The sequence below is a fragment of the Urocampus carinirostris genome, chromosome 9, assembly GCF_059441175.1.
Source record: "Urocampus carinirostris isolate Australia breed hairy pipefish chromosome 9, RoL_Ucar_1.0, whole genome shotgun sequence".
Lineage (NCBI taxonomy): Eukaryota > Metazoa > Chordata > Actinopteri > Syngnathiformes > Syngnathidae > Urocampus > Urocampus carinirostris.
In genome coordinates, this window is record NC_142357.1 from 10,073,780 (window position 1) to 10,089,994 (window position 16,215).

General features: G+C 42.9%; 1 protein-coding gene across 4 annotated transcripts in view; it reads left to right on the forward strand.

Annotated features, from left to right (window-relative positions):
* LOC148359279 (mitogen-activated protein kinase kinase kinase kinase 4-like) overlaps window positions 1-16,215 on the forward strand; it is a 69,146-nt gene that overhangs the window by 6,619 nt on the left and 46,312 nt on the right. The window lies entirely within an intron of this gene.

Consider the following 16,215-nt stretch of genomic DNA (forward strand, 5'->3'; position numbering starts at 1 on the left):
TCCATTTAAAAGAAAAACGTTGACAGTGACCATTGCTATAATGCACTAATTGCATTTGTCATTTAGGATGTACTTATAAAATGTATTTATTTATTCCGCGCACACATTTTGTTTATATCATACAGTATGATTGACATACTTTGCCACGCATGTTTTTGGTACGGGTCCGGGAACTGGACTCCCCGGAGAAAACCCAAAACATGCAAACTCCATAAAGCGAGACTGGTTGCTTGAATTGAACCCAGGACCTCTGAACTGTGAAGCGCTTGTGCTAACTAATCAGTGTTCATCAATTTAGGTTGTTTTCAACTGGATTCTATCATCCTATTTTGTTGGATCCCATTACTTTAAAGGGATGCAATCCAGCCTACATTTTTGTGCTCACCAAACAGAGCCTATTATGATAGAACATTGTATTCATCGTTAAACAATGACTCAATGACAGCATAGCAAAACCTAATTCCAATGCTCCTCTCTTGTGGTATTTTTCATTATTTCTATGATAAAACTAATCTTTAGTAAGTCCAACTAGGGCTTTGCTAAAATTTTAGTTAAAATACATGGAAGTCTAAATAAATCAATTTTTTTCAGACAATATAGTTACTGTAAAATTAGGACTACAAGGCGTACCTGATTATAAGCCGCACATGGTACAGTTTTAAAAGAAAAAACATTTTATACACACATAAGCCGCACCTTAAGCGACATTGAAACATGAGATATTTACAAAGAAAGACGGTACTCAGAAAGAGTTTTGATAATATACGGTACCTTAACCCCTTACCATTCCAACAGCCTGCTGGTGGGCCGCCAGACTTTTGATAAACAAATGTGTCTGTACGATCTCACCGGTCACTACAATATGTCATGCCACCTATCATTTGAAAGCGTAACCTCGAGGGATTCAAAATATAATCACCATTGTGTGGGGTTTGCATGTTTTCGTCATGCCTGCGGTGCTTTCTCCAGGCTCTCTGGTTTACTCCCAAATTCCAAAAATCTGCATGGCAAGTTGATTGGTGTCTCCAAATTATCTTGAATGTTTTTGTGAATAGTTGTATGTCTCTTGTGTTCCCTGTGATTGGCTGGCAATCGGGCCAATGTCAGCTGGGGTGGGCACCATTACGACCTTGACCCTAGTGAAGAAAATGAATGAATGAATATTCTTGATCATTTAAGACCACAAAACACACACAGTTTTATGCAAATTAGCAGCGCACCCCAGAGGCAACAAGTTCTGTGTGGGAGATTTGGCTCAGCCTAAACATCATGTGAGTTAGGGAGATGGGAAATATGACCCATGTCAAGATAAACCTTGTTAGGTTTATGTTTAGAAGCATGATAAAAATCCAGCATGTGACCAAGACAGTCTTTTTGCATGCAAACAAGAAAGGCAGAACAACCACAATGGTAATAAAAAAAGTCACACTATTAATAACGGGTTTTGTCTCGTGTCTGGAAGCAAAAAAAAACTTTTCAGCACAGTTGGAAAAACAGATCAATGGTATCATTGACATTATAAAAGTAGTGCCTTATATAAAAGCCTGTCTTGACCCCTTTTTTAGTGTAATGGGAAGTAAGTTTACGGGCACTAGTTTACGAGAATAGTCTTTTTTTAAAAACAGTCACAAGACATTTTTTTTAATGTCAGATGATGATGATTTGTATAATAATTTTATCCAACTTTTTCAGTTCTTTGATATTTCAGGATGCCAATTCATCACTTAAAGCCCCAATGTATAGTATTTGACCACCAGATGGCACTATGTTGTTTGGTGTGAGCCAGTGCCACTGCCTCAGAGCACGGCGTGGCGGAATCTTGCAGGACTAACATGGCAGGGATTCCAGTGTGCAAAAGAAATACAAATTTCTCGACAAATGATATATTTTGTTCTAATAAAACAGCATTGGTATGATAGTGCATGTATGTTTGCATGATATTCAAATCAACATATTTCATTTTACTGAATACAAGTTTTTTGTGTCGTGATTACCTAACCGGAGTCACCTGAGGTAATCAGCTGGTGTGCTGGAACGCGATCTCTTGATTGGTGGAAGTCTACTACATAAGCTGTCAGCGTCCAGAGATGGACGTTCGAGTGTCTTCCTCATTTCCTGAGTGAACCTCCAACATTCAAGGTACCACAAGCCCATGTATATTCCAAGTCTGATTCTCGTTGCCTGACCCTTGTCTGTTAAAAGTTTACGATCTACTCTTCCGCCCCGGCCACCGACTTACCTGCTACGTTTCGCCACGCGTTTTCACCACGGAGTTGCCATATCGTCCCAAGAGGCTTTCCACTGCCAAGGCTCGACGTCCCAAGCCTGCTCCACCGAATCTTGTCACAATAAAGCCTTTAACTGACGCTATTGGATCCGAGTCCTTGTTCTGTTCCTTGACAGAACACTCGAACCAAAGCATGGATCCAGCGACAGTTCGTCCCACCTCTGAGAGATGCGGAAATGCCGAACAGGAATCCGCGCTACAGCGCCTACAACACACCGAAGGCGCAATACAACAGATCGTCCACGACGTATCCACACTAGTCCGGCAAGTACGACGTCACCAAGAATTTTTTGAACAGTGCGAAGCTCCCCCGGCAACACGAGCACAAGATCCAGTTCCGCCCCTTTCTGATCAGGTCGGCAGTGTTGAACCACGAGTAGGTTCGCCAGAGAGATTCAGTGGAGAGCCCGCCCAGGTCCGCCCCTTTCTTATAAATTGCCGACTAATTTTTGATCTACAACCGCGAGCCTTTGTGAACGAAAAGGCGAAGGTGGCTTTTGTGATAAATCATCTGACTGGCAGAGCCCGCCTTTGGGGAACGGCAGAATACGAACGGGGGGCGACAGCATGCACCTCTTTTAATTTGCTAAGCCAGGAGATGATTAAAGTTTTTGATTCTGGAGCCTCATCAGTCGATGCTGCTCGTTCAATCTTGAACATTCGCCAGGGGAGACGCTCCATTGCCGACTATGCCATTGACTTTCGCACACTAGCAGCCCAGAGTCACTGGAACGAAGAGGCGCTGGTCGACGCCTACCTCCATAGCTTGTCCGGTTATATCAAAGACGAATTGGTTTCCCACGCTCCTCCGGTAACTCTTGACAATGCTATCGAACTGACCGCCCGGATCGACCGTAGGGTTCAGGCAAGACGCAGAGAGAGAGAAGATCCCAGCCAACCCATCACCCGGCTAAGTCAAGACATTAGTAAGATACCGAACCCCCCAACCAATTCTACCGCACCTCATGAGATGATGGAGGTGGACCGCACCTTTCTCTCCGTCGAAGAACGCCAGCGAAGGCGTACTGAACGGCTATGTTATTACTGCGGCGGCCAGGGACATAGGGTGGTCAATTGCCCGTTAAAAGCCAACGCTCGTCGGATATAGGGGACATCCGATTGAGCTCAGCTTTAGTATCGTCCCCCAAGACTGATAGACCTGTTCTCCGGGCAAATCTCATTATTTCCGGTACATCTCAACCCTTCCATGCCCTCATCGATTCTGGTGCTGAAACAAATATCCTGGATTTGTCACTCGCACACAAGATGGGGATACCTGTTGAAACCCTTCCTAACCCGGTATCAGCTCGGGCTTTGGATGGCCGCCTATTAGGCACCGTATCTCAAATAACGGAACCCATTGAACTACAGTTGTCTGGAAATCACAGAGAGAAGATCCGATTTCACTTACTCCACTCCCCTAACCAACCCCTTGTCCTGGGTCATCCTTGGTTGGTGCAACACAACCCCCATTTCGACTGGCGCACTGGGTCGATACTTGAATGGGGCATGGACTGTCACCAAACCTGTCTGCAAGCCGCTCCTTACCCAAATCATCCTGTTTCCACGAGGGCTCCACCCAATCTGTCCAAGGTCCCAGCCTGTTACCACCACCTACAGGAGGTCTTCAGTAAAGCTAAGGCCTCTTCCTTGCCCCCTCATAGGCCTTATGACTGCGCAATTGATCTCCTGCCGGGGTCTGCTCCTCCTCGGGGTCGCCTCTACTCCTTGTCCGTTCCCGAGAGGAAGGCCATGGAGGAATACATTTCCGATGCCTTGGCGGCTGGTATCATTCGACCCTCCTCTTCTCCTGCTGGGGCGGGGTTCTTTTTTGTGGGAAAAAAGGACGGGTCACTCCGGCCCTGTATAGATTATCGGGGCCTTAATGAAATCACGGTTAAAAATCGCTATCCCTTGCCGCTGCTTGCCTCTGCTTTTGAGCTTCTACAGGGGGCCACGGTCTTCACTAAACTTGATCTGCGCAACGCCTACCACTTAGTCCGAATCCGGGAGGGTGATGAGTGGAAGACGGCATTCAACACACCCAACGGTCACTACGAGTATCTGGTAATGCCGTTCGGATTAACCAATGCTCCAGCTGTTTTCCAATCTTTGGTAAATGACATTTTACGAGATGTGCTTAATCGTTTTGTTTTTGTGTATCTGGACGATATCTTGATTTTCTCAAAGTCCCTCGATGAACACCGAAAACATGTCCAGCTGGTTCTCCGTCGTCTCCTAGAGAACTCTTTATTTGTTAAGGCAGAGAAGTGCGAGTTTCACGCCAAGACAGTCTCGTTCCTGGGCTACATCGTGGCGGAGGGGACCCTTCAGATGGATCCTGCCAAGGTATCAGCAGTCACCTCTTGGCCTGTCCCTGAGTCTCGGAAAAAGCTCCAACAATTCCTTGGTTTTGCCAATTTCTACCGGAGGTTCATCAGGAACTACAGTTCGGTGGCAGCTCCCCTCACGCTTCTTACCAGTCCTAGAGAGCCATTTCGGTGGTCTTCCGAGGCTAATGCAGCTTTCAACCGTCTAAAAACCCATTTCTCTACGGCCCCCATACTCCAGGTACCGGACCCTGCACGCCAACTGGTAGTGGAGGTGGACGCCTCAGATGTGGGAGTGGGTGCTGTCCTGTCCCAGCGGTCGGACAAGGACCAGAAGATGCACCCGTGCGCCTTCTTTTCCCGGCGGTTGTCCCCGGCCGAACGCAACTACGACGTGGGGGATCGTGAGTTGTTGGCCGTCAAGCTAGCCCTGGAGGAATGGCGGCATTGGTTGGAGGGGGTAACGGTGCCGTTCATAGTTTGGACTGACCACAAGAACTTAGAATATATTAGATCGGCCAAGCGGCTCAATCCTCGCCAGTCACGTTGGGCCCTGTTTTTCACCCGCTTTAACTTCACTCTGTCCTACAGACCCGGATCTCGAAATGTGAAACCCGACGCGCTCTCCCGACAATTCCAGAATTCCAATGACACACCTCAGGGTCCCGCAACGGTCCTTCCAGCTTCCTGTATGGTGGCAGCAGTCTCCTGGGATATCGAGTCCCGAGTCAGAGAGGCGATACCCGATCAGGCGGGCCCCAGCTCCTGTCCCGAGGGTCGACTATTCGTCTCCGAACCCTTACGGTCCGAGGTCCTCCAATGGGGGCACAATTCTCACTTTTCTTGCCATCCGGGGTCAGCTCGGACTCACAGTTTCTTGTCCCGACGCTTCTGGTGGCCTACCATGGCCAAGGACGTTAGGGAATATGTCTCCGCCTGTCAAGTGTGCGCCCAGAACAAAACATCCCACCAACGTCCGGCCGGTCTGTTACATCCACTTCCGGTTCCCCGCCGCCCATGGTCCCACATCTCCTTGGACTTTGTGACGGGGTTGCCAGTATCCGAGGGGATGACGACTGTACTAACTATCGTGGACCGATTCAGTAAGATGGTCCATTTCGTGGCACTACCGAAGCTCCCCTCCGCCAAGGAAACTGCAATGATAGTCCAGCAGCATGTGTTCCGCCTCCATGGCATCCCTCTGGACATTGTTTCTGACCGTGGTCCCCAGTTCTCATCCGCGTTTTGGAAGGAGTTTTGTCGTCTGTTGGGTGCCTCTGTCAGCCTCTCATCAGGGTTCCACCCTCAATCCAATGGGCAGTCTGAACGAGTGAACCAAGATTTGGAAACGGCACTTCGCTGCATGGTCTCTAGCGAACCGTTGTCCTGGGCTCGGCAATTGGCATGGGTGGAATATGCTCACAATTCCTTGGTTAGCTCATCCACTGGAATGTCCCCCTTCCAGTGTGTGTATGGGTACCAACCCCCTATGTTCCCTAGTCAAGAAGAGGAAGTAAACTGCCCGTCAGCTACGGCGAATGCACGTCGCTGTCGGCGAACTTGGGCTCGTGCTCGGGCCACACTCCTTCGGGCTAGCAAGACTCATGCCGTTGGAGCTAATCGACGGAGGAGTCCTGCTCCGAAGTACCAGGTGGGCCAGAAGGTGTGGCTAGCATCAGCTGATCTTCCACTGAAGGTTGAGTCGAGGAAACTGGCTCCTCGGTATCTTGGCCCATTTCCTATTGTAAAAATTATCAACTCCTCAGCAGTCCGTCTCCGTCTACCAAGATCTATGAGAGTGCACCCCACGTTTCATGTTTCCCGAATCAAGCCCGTCAGCCAGAGTCCGTTGGCACCCATTCCACCTCCTCCCCCAGCTCCACGCTCCTTGGACGGGGAGCCTATCTATACAGTGCGCCGCCTGCTCCGCTCCCGACGCAGGGGTCGGGGCTTCCAGTACTTGGTCGATTGGGAGGGATATGGTCCGGAGGAGAGATCATGGATTCCCAGCAGGCAGATCCTGGACCGATCTCTTGTGGCAGAATTCCATCAACTGCATCCTGACCAACCAGCACCACGCCGTGGTCGTCGTCGTAGGTCTGACGCTGCTGCTCTTCCACCGGCAGACCCACCCGCTACCACCCCTTCAGATGCGGACGAAGGGGCCTCTATCCACTCGGAAGAATTCTGAGGGTTCATCGGACGACCTCTGGGCCCTCCAATTTTGGATTATTGGTGATGTATTTTGGGTTTTGGGGGATTATTTGTAGCTGGCCTGTGATTTTTTTTTTTTTTTTTTTTTCTCTTCCCTTGGATTACCGGTGTTGCCATGTGACGTGTTTGGATTTATTTTTATTTTTCCCTGGGGGACTTCTGGAGCCGTCCCTTGAGGGGGGGGTTCTGTCGTGATTACCTAACCGGAGTCACCTGAGGTAATCAGCTGGTGTGCTGGAACGCGATCTCTTGATTGGTGGAAGTCTACTACATAAGCTGTCAGCGTCCAGAGATGGACGTTCGAGTGTCTTCCTCATTTCCTGAGTGAACCTCCAACATTCAAGGTACCACAAGCCCATGTATATTCCAAGTCTGATTCTCGTTGCCTGACCCTTGTCTGTTAAAAGTTTACGATCTACTCTTCCGCCCCGGCCACCGACTTACCTGCTACGTTTCGCCACGCGTTTTCACCACGGAGTTGCCATATCGTCCCAAGAGGCTTTCCACTGCCAAGGCTCGACGTCCCAAGCCTGCTCCACCGAATCTTGTCACAATAAAGCCTTTAACTGACGCTATTGGATCCGAGTCCTTGTTCTGTTCCTTGACATTTTTGTACCACTAGCAGGCACTAAATATTACACACTGTCCCTTTAAAACACAGTCAATGTGGTATTTTTCTATAATCACCAGTATATGTGAATTGCAGCAGAATTTTTGCGCCCCGACCTGTGCCTCTCCTCATCTCATGAAAACAGCAACAACTGTGTACAGCTGGTAACAATGTTGGCACCTTCCACTGTAACTTCTTTTCTCAGCCATGATCGTTATAGTAATACAATTAGAGTTTATCAAATAAAACTTATTTGAAAAACTTCATTATGAAGATGTACTTAACCATGAAAGATCTGGAATTTAATTTAAAAAAAAAAACACATTCTAACGTCAAGGCATTTTCTCTGAATGTTCTATTAGTCAAGTTCCAAATATGCGTCTAGTCTTTGAATGCATTGCTCGGAACGTAACTGGTAGATATGCTTGGGAGAAGTGTATTTTTTTTTTGTCAACAAACCCACAGAAAAAAACTGTAAACACCCAAAAATGGCAACCAAGCAGCTAGAGCAATTTGATTGGGTGAGCGGTTGGGGTGGGCGGATCTCTGCACACAGTACACCCCCCCCCCCAGCCCTCCTCTCTTTCTCACATTCCCACTGCGCTGAAGAGAAATAAAGCCATAAACTTTTCATTTGCAGTATTTTGTTACATTTTCACAAAAGACCTCTGCTTGCACCTTAAAAGTTAATGTTTACAAATCCTAAAAAATGTATGGAACGGTAACATGAGATATGGTGACTTGTAAGCGTGAGGATGTTCATGCAATCCAAGTTATGTTCATGCAAATAGCACCGGCATCTAATCATTTCAAGCAGCTTTTCACACTAAAGCTAAACCAGAGGTTTCTTTTATGGTAACTTAATGATCGTAGGCTTTTGCAAAATTGCGAGGTGTAAAATCTACTTTCCAGACAGTAACTAGTTTTCTGGTTTAGGAATCATTATATAAACCTCTATGACTCAAACTATGTGACCTTGGCTTTTTGGTTCATCAAAATTTAGAAATGTCTTCAGATAACACGTGAAAGGACACAATGACAGAACAGATAAAGGTTGATATCAGAAGTGAGAGATTGAGCAAGAGAGAGGTTAAGTAATAACAACAGAAATACTATTTGTTAATGTTGTGCCTTTTCAAGGGAGCAAAGCAGACACTGATTTACCCCTGAGACATTTTTATTCACCCAGCCACTGCGTGTCAAACTATAATAATCATAATAACTTCTCATTTACGGATAAAAGTTTTCTTAGAAAAGTGTTACTTCACAGAAAAACTATACCAGTAGTTCTATTTTTGTCTAGTCAGTGATTAGCTGCTTGTTTTGAATTTATTTTAATAAGAAAGTCCTGCTATATGTTAGGTAATGTCAAAAAGTAAAAAAAAAGTGAAACATAGTATAAGTGTCCTCCTATCATCTTAAGGTATCTCGTACCTATGCTTTTCACTCATAGACAAGTCACTAGTCATCATTTTTTGCGCAGCACATGCTTGAATACGTACGTACATACACACACACAGGGCGTTTCCTTGTTTGCAAAAGGAACTTCCCTCCGTGCAAGTCACTCCTGTGCTTTGAGAGAAGAAAGATATTCTATGAGTGTGTCTGTGTATGTGTCTGAATGCGAAAAATATGACTTCACCAAAATGTTGGCACACAGCTGAGTTGGGCATATTTACACTGTTAAATAATAGTGTACACCCAAAAAAGAATAATAGTCCAAGAAACATAAGATTTACACATTTCTTTCAGAGGTTTCATGTGGTTTTGGATATTTGTCATCATTTTGTGAAATATTACATCGTAAGTATGTACTATAATGCAACCCTAAATTGTGAATCACTTGCGCTTCCGTAAATCTTTTGGGTTTCAAAAGCTCAACTTCCTCCTTTTTTGGGGCCAAACTGTAAAAGAGGACTTTAGAGAGCATCATCCAACTGTTCTCTTTTTCTGTTTGCGAGAGGTGCAAAAGAAAGAAAAGCTTAAGTGGAGCCTTGGGAGCAAGTGAAGCAGGATAAAGGAAGGAAGGCAGAGATGAGAGGCAGAAAGTCGGAGCACAGGGGCGGAAGGGAAAAATAGACAGAGCGATGAAAACTAGAGAAAAGGAAATAATCACCTAAAAGTGCTGCTGACATTGGTGTCACAATATCAAACCGAACTCCCAACAATCATGGGCAATAACCAGCACTCCAAATATCTGTAATGTATTCAATTGAAAATACAGTGGAACCTCGGTTCTTGACCATAATCGGTTCCAGAACCCTGTTCGAAAACCGATTTGTTCGATGACCGAAAAAAAATTTCCCATTAAAAATAATGTAAATCGTTTAATCTGTTACAACACCCTGAATGTTTACTTTGAATGTTTAATGTAAACATAAAGCTAACCCAGGCTAATCGTACGTTTGCGTTATCGTAATCTTCCGTACGAAAGATTACGCTAACATGAACGTGTAAAAATAAAATAATCAGGTCGTTTACAAGTCATTTAGCACAACAAGTGGTGAGCGGTTCATTGGAAAGGGGGCTGCGTTTCAACACCCTGATTTTTGGGCTCCGTTCCAACACCCTGAATGTTTAACGTAAACATGAAGCTAACCCAGGCTAATCGTACGTTGGCGCTATCGTAATCTTCCGTACAAAAGATTACGCTAACATGAACATGTAAAAATAAAAAAAAGGATAAAGAAAATAATTATGCATACGATTTCTTACCTTTGTGGTGGTCAGCATAAGGCGCAGGTGGACGGTGGGGTATTCCCTAGCAACTACTAGCACTCCTTATTATTTTTCGACTGAAGCAACTTTGATGCTTGCACTGACTTTCTTCGGAGGCATAATTAGGGGCTAAAACACTTCGAAAGCAAAACAAAGCACGTCCACAGGCACTAACTATACCCGTACGCCGCTCAGCATCGCATCCTAGCGTACGCACTCACGCATTACCGGCGTTCGAACTCCAATTTTTTGACAGAACAGCAAAGCAAGAATTTCTCGAAATTTTTGGTCAGACTCCGATTTGTTCGAACTGAGAGGCGTTCGAAAACCGAGGTTCCAGTGTAACTTAAAACAATTTAACTTTTTTCAAATTTAAACGGAATGGCTTACTAAATAGTTGAGTAGAAGATAGGTTGTAGTATAGGTGTGATCCAAGACAAATGCCTATGTACCATCAGAAAACTGTCACAAATCTGTAAATCAAAATAAAGACGACACCATCATCATCTAATGTAACCTATATGTTTGTGTAATGTAATCAAGTAGGTCACAACTGGAAGTCAGGAACATTTCCATTTCCATTCATTCCAAAAAGGGCCAAAAAGAGGTGAACCAAGGCCAAATCCATTAGCTGAATGCTAGTTACTCCTTTATTGCTTTCATGCGATGTGTAGGAATAAGGTCAACAAGAATTTAAGATGAAAAACAAACAGAACAATGACATATTGTAACGTGAATATATATCACTATTTTATTTCCAAAACGCTTTTCCTCATTAGTCTTCTAGGTGACATTGAGCAGTGGACACCGAAGAACTCATTGTTAGCCAATCACAGAGCATACATAGACTTAAACCACTCGCACACCTATATCCATACTTATGGACAATTTGCACTCACCAATAAACCTGCAAAGCATGTTTTGGGAAATGTGGGCGGAAACCACAGTGCCCAGAGAAAACCCACACAGGCACAGGGAGAACATGCAAACTAAACTCAGAGAGACCAGCAGATGGAATTGGACTTTGGACGCCTGAACTGAACGTCTGCTGATGTGCTAACCTGGGGGTCGGCACCCCGCGGCTCAGAAGCCGCATGCGGCTCTTTAGTGCTGCCGAGTGGCTCTCTAGCACTTTTCCAAAAATGTTTACAAATTTAGAAAGATGGGGGATGGAAATGTATTTCGTTTTAATATAGTTTCTGTAGGAGGAAAAACATAACATAAACTTTTTTCACATTTTTCAATGCTGTAAAATACGTGGAATAAATATTGCATTTCAACTAGGGATGTAACTATGAGCTGGTTCAAGTGGACTTCTCTTTTGAAACTTTTCCTCTGCCATATCCCCTGTCTAAGAGCCCACTGTTTGACCCAAACCCCATCCCTGTGTGTAGTCCGCCATGTACCCCAAAGGTAAAAAGAGAAAAATAATTACAGTAAAATTTGAACTATAAGGCGCACCTGATTATAAGCCGCACCTAGTACATTTTTCAAGGAAATTCCACTGTACATACATAACCCGCACCACATGTGCCCACATTGAAACATGAGGTATTTACAAAGAACGACAGTACACAAAAAGAGTTTTAATGATATACGGTACCTTAACGTTCCAAAGGACTTTTTATGGACAAATATGTGTCACCGGTACCTGGAATACATCATGCCACACAAGCTTAAATTCTTGGGATTCAAGATAGGATGACATTTAGAAATATACTAATCAAAGAAACTTCACAATCAGTCTGAAGCAAGATGCCCGAAAACTATAAAGCAGAGGTAACTTACCAATACATCCCCTGGGCCATCTTCATGTCTGCTAAATTGGCTTCGGTACATCAAACACAATCCATAGAATCCATCCATCCATTGGGCAGGAGACACCCTGAACTGGTTGCCAGCCAGTCGCAGGGCACACAGAGACAAACATCTCACTCGCTCATTCATACCTAGGGACAATTTGTACCGGCCAATAAACCTGAAGTGCACGTGTTAGAAATGTGGGAGGAAACCCACGCAAGCACGGGGAAAACATGCAAACTCCACACAGGAACGTTCGATCTCGTGACCTCAGAACTGTGCCGCACACGCTCTAACCATTGCGCCCCCGTGCTGCCCAATCCATAGAATCCAACCGTGTAGAATATTTACTCCAAAACACACGATAATGTCGACAGATAAATAAAAATCCGCCTTAAACTTTGTTGGACGTAGCTTCTTGTAATCTTTTCTTTTCGCCACATTGATTCCGTTTACCTGCGATTGGCTGGCAACCAGTTCAGGGTGTCCCCTGCTCACTGCCCGATGATTGCTGGGATGGGTTCCAGCACCCCCGCGACCCTACTGAGGATAAGCGGTGCAGCTAATGAGATGAGATGAGAGATTCCGTTTACAAATAAACAGACTGATAAATTCATTCCCAATATGGTAGTTAACGCTCCTCTTTTGATTGACACTTTTTCCCTGATGAGGGGTTGTTCATGCTTTTTTATTCATGAACAAAGCACAAAGTTACATTAAACTTACGTCTTTCTTGACACATATAATCTACGTTTTTCACCCCTACCTTTACTGCTTGGGCACCCCTGGCGGCCGTTAGAAAAAAATGCATAAATTGGCCGCATTGTTGGATAAGCTGCAGGGTCCAAAGACTGTTAAAAAAAAGTCTCAGCATATCGTCCAAATTTTACGGTAGACAGACATTAAACTTAAGTTGTATTAATGTGATTTTGTTTACTTGACTTTTTCAAATGCATTTTGCCTATTATAGCACTTTTTAGTTGCCCAGATAAGGGGCACATTATGCACGTTTGTTGTTGGTTTTTTGCAACCTCAAAATATATATGACATCAAAAATGGGATTTCTTAATTGCATTTCTTTAATTTCATCAAAACAAATAAAGATACCATGATTCATTAATATGGCAACACAATTAAACTTGAGGCAGTATCCTACAACAGAGAGGTGACATTGTGCATCATTCTCCACAGGAAGTGCCTGATCCAACTTTCATTTTGATAGTAGGTAATACAGATACACCAGCTTGTGTTGCGTTCATTATAAGGCTTATACAGGGCTTTTAATCTTTTTCAGATCCAATATGGCTCTTTTAACATTTTGGATTGCTGACCCCCGTGCTAACCAGTCAAATCATGAATCCCGCAATTTGTCTAAACTCCACTAATCACAATGTTGCAACATTAATGACTTGACAAGAATCATGCAGCTGAGCTCATTTGGCAGTCTTTTAAAGGGGATTTTACCATCAAAGTACATTTTTTTGTGTGTTGTTTGCATTTCTTCCTGGAAAAATAAAATAAAATGTTTGTGTATTTAAGATGTCCATCCATCCATCTATCCATTATCTGCACTGCTTATCCTCAGTAGGGTCGCGGGGGTGCTGGAGCCCATCCCAGCCATCTCCGGCCATTGGGCAGGGGACACCCTGAACTGGTTGCCAGCCAGTCGCAGGGCACACAGGGACAGACAATTATTTACAATTATTTAAGATGTGATGTAAAATATTTGAAATTGATGCAAACAAAAAAATCTGAAATGCGTCTATTTACAAAACCCCTTTTCTCAGTTTTTTGCCTGAAATAAGCATTTTTACAAAAGCTAAAAAACAACTTCTGGCACACACCACTACAAGTTGAGATGTGTGGCTTGATTAGTTTCTTATGCAAGTAAGGTGCTTGTCAATAAACCTGTGATACAGAAATGTCATGTCTTCATCACATTTAACAGACAATATTTTACCTTGGCAAAATAAAGCTTTCACTGTTTGCCACTTCCAACGTAAGGGTCTCCACAGCTCCTCTTTAGCAACAGGATCAGATAATCTCAGCCATGACAATATTTTGATGCTCATGGATGCTTTTTCTGCTCTGTAAATCTAATTTATATTTGTTGTTGTTGTTGTTGTTGTTGTTGTTGTTGTTGTTGTTGTTGTTAGACTCTAAAACACTAACTCAATGGTGCAGTAAAATCTAAAGGTTCAGAAACACATCACATCACACTACTGTGTGTTCAGTTACCTACCAGGTTTTTCTTTTCTGCAATAGCCACAGTATTAATTGTTGTTCCACTGGGTTCCCGCAAATGCTTGAAAAGTCTTAAAAGGCTTTAAATCAATTGTTCTAAAAATCAGGCCTTAATTTGCATTAAAATGTCTCATATTCAATTTTAAAAAGGCTTGAAAATGTGAACACATTAATAAGATTTATATTTGTTAGAATAAAAAAGATTTAGTAAGATTTATCAATCGACTTTTTAGTAATTCACCGATTTACTTTCTTGGCAACATCACATGACCACAATAACGGAACTATCAAAACGGTGATGTGATTTCAGTCAGCCCTTTCAGAGCCAATGCTTGTCTTAGGTCTTCCCACTGTACACATAACAACTTTGGACAGAGATGCAATGAAGTAGCTGTCCAAAAAACTGAAAGCTGTGCCAGGTCATGTGTACGAGGCACGATGTGTTTGTTGTCTGCAAGAATTATTTGTGGGTTTTTTTTGTTTTGTTTGTTTTTATTGTGTTGTTTTTTTGTAGACTTAGTATTGATTTTCATTTCAAAAGGCATTAAAAAAGTCTTAAAAAGTATTGAATTTAACTTGCCTTAAGATGTAGGGGCCCTGTTCCAATATATCTACACAACTGATATATTATATATACAACTGTGTAGTAGTGTACATTGTAGAAAAATTACTAAATGAGCATAGAGAAACCAGTGTGAAGTAAATTGTTTACTGTTTATTGTTGTACGTGTAAATTTTAATCCACACCTATAAAGGTTTGACACAGAGAAAGAAACAACAAATGGCATTTTTATTATTATGTCCATTTTCTTCCTATAAATGTTTGGACTGCATCTAATTAAAATAAGGATGAATACAGTCAAGTAACCTTTTCAGTAGGATAATATTTATAAAGCATAGTAACACTGTTTGTTTTTGTGTGCGTAAATGTGCTTGTGTTTGTGTCAAGGAAAGACGCCATTTGTATTTTCCCATGTTTCATGTTTGTATGTGAGTTCTTTCTACAAATGTGGAGCATAAATATGTGTGAGACAAACTGAACAGTGGGAAAAGTGCTTTGGCTCATTAATTTTGGTCATCTGTGTACGTGTGAGTGTGTGTCACGTTAATAGGTAGAACATTGCACATTTATATTTCGTTGTGGCAGCACTGTTAACAGGCATCTTTGTGACAGGGAAATCAGGAAGGTCATATGCTTATTTATCACAGTCGTACTCATATGCCATAATTCTGTGCAATTATAGAAGTAATGTCAAGGGGGAGCACAATAAGGGTCAGTTGGCTTCACAACGCCTGACAGTTTTATAAAAACGTGTTTTTTCAATAAGCGAAATAACAGTTATTTGTCATGGTGTCTATTTAAGTGTTCTGTACAAAGCACACTGTTTTCTACAAAGACTACCACGGAGCCAGTGTTACACAATGCAATACTTATTTTACACAATTTTTGTGATCAATTACCTGTTCTTGTGACAATGATGTACTCATGCACGTTTAACTTGTATTTATTGTTTTTAGTCAATTATTCTGTAGGATGATTTTGCACTTATCAATTGTGTCATGTGAATACTTATTTATTCATTTTTTGGCCAGTAGTTTTACTAATATTAAGTATAGTCTTGACACATTAGTTTTTTTCCTCTGTAAAAGTTATAGTAGAGATGCAACTATTTTCAAGTTTGTTTAATTTGTGTATGAATTGGTGTGATCACACTAAAAATACAGCAATATGCAGTAATGCATTGCAAAAACTCTTAACAATAGTATAAGTATAACATCATCAATCCAATATACTTTCTTTGCATGTTTGCATGCACTCTGAATATTTTATTCGCCAGTTACACAGCGCATTTGTTTTGCTTATCTTGTTTGTATGTGGACAATGTGTGTGTTAATTCATCTTATATACTGCAAATATTGACATCTATCCTGCACAGAAATGTCTGCACAAACACATTTGTGGTTGAACGTACAACAATAAACAGTAAACAATCATGTTGTTTTTCATGTGT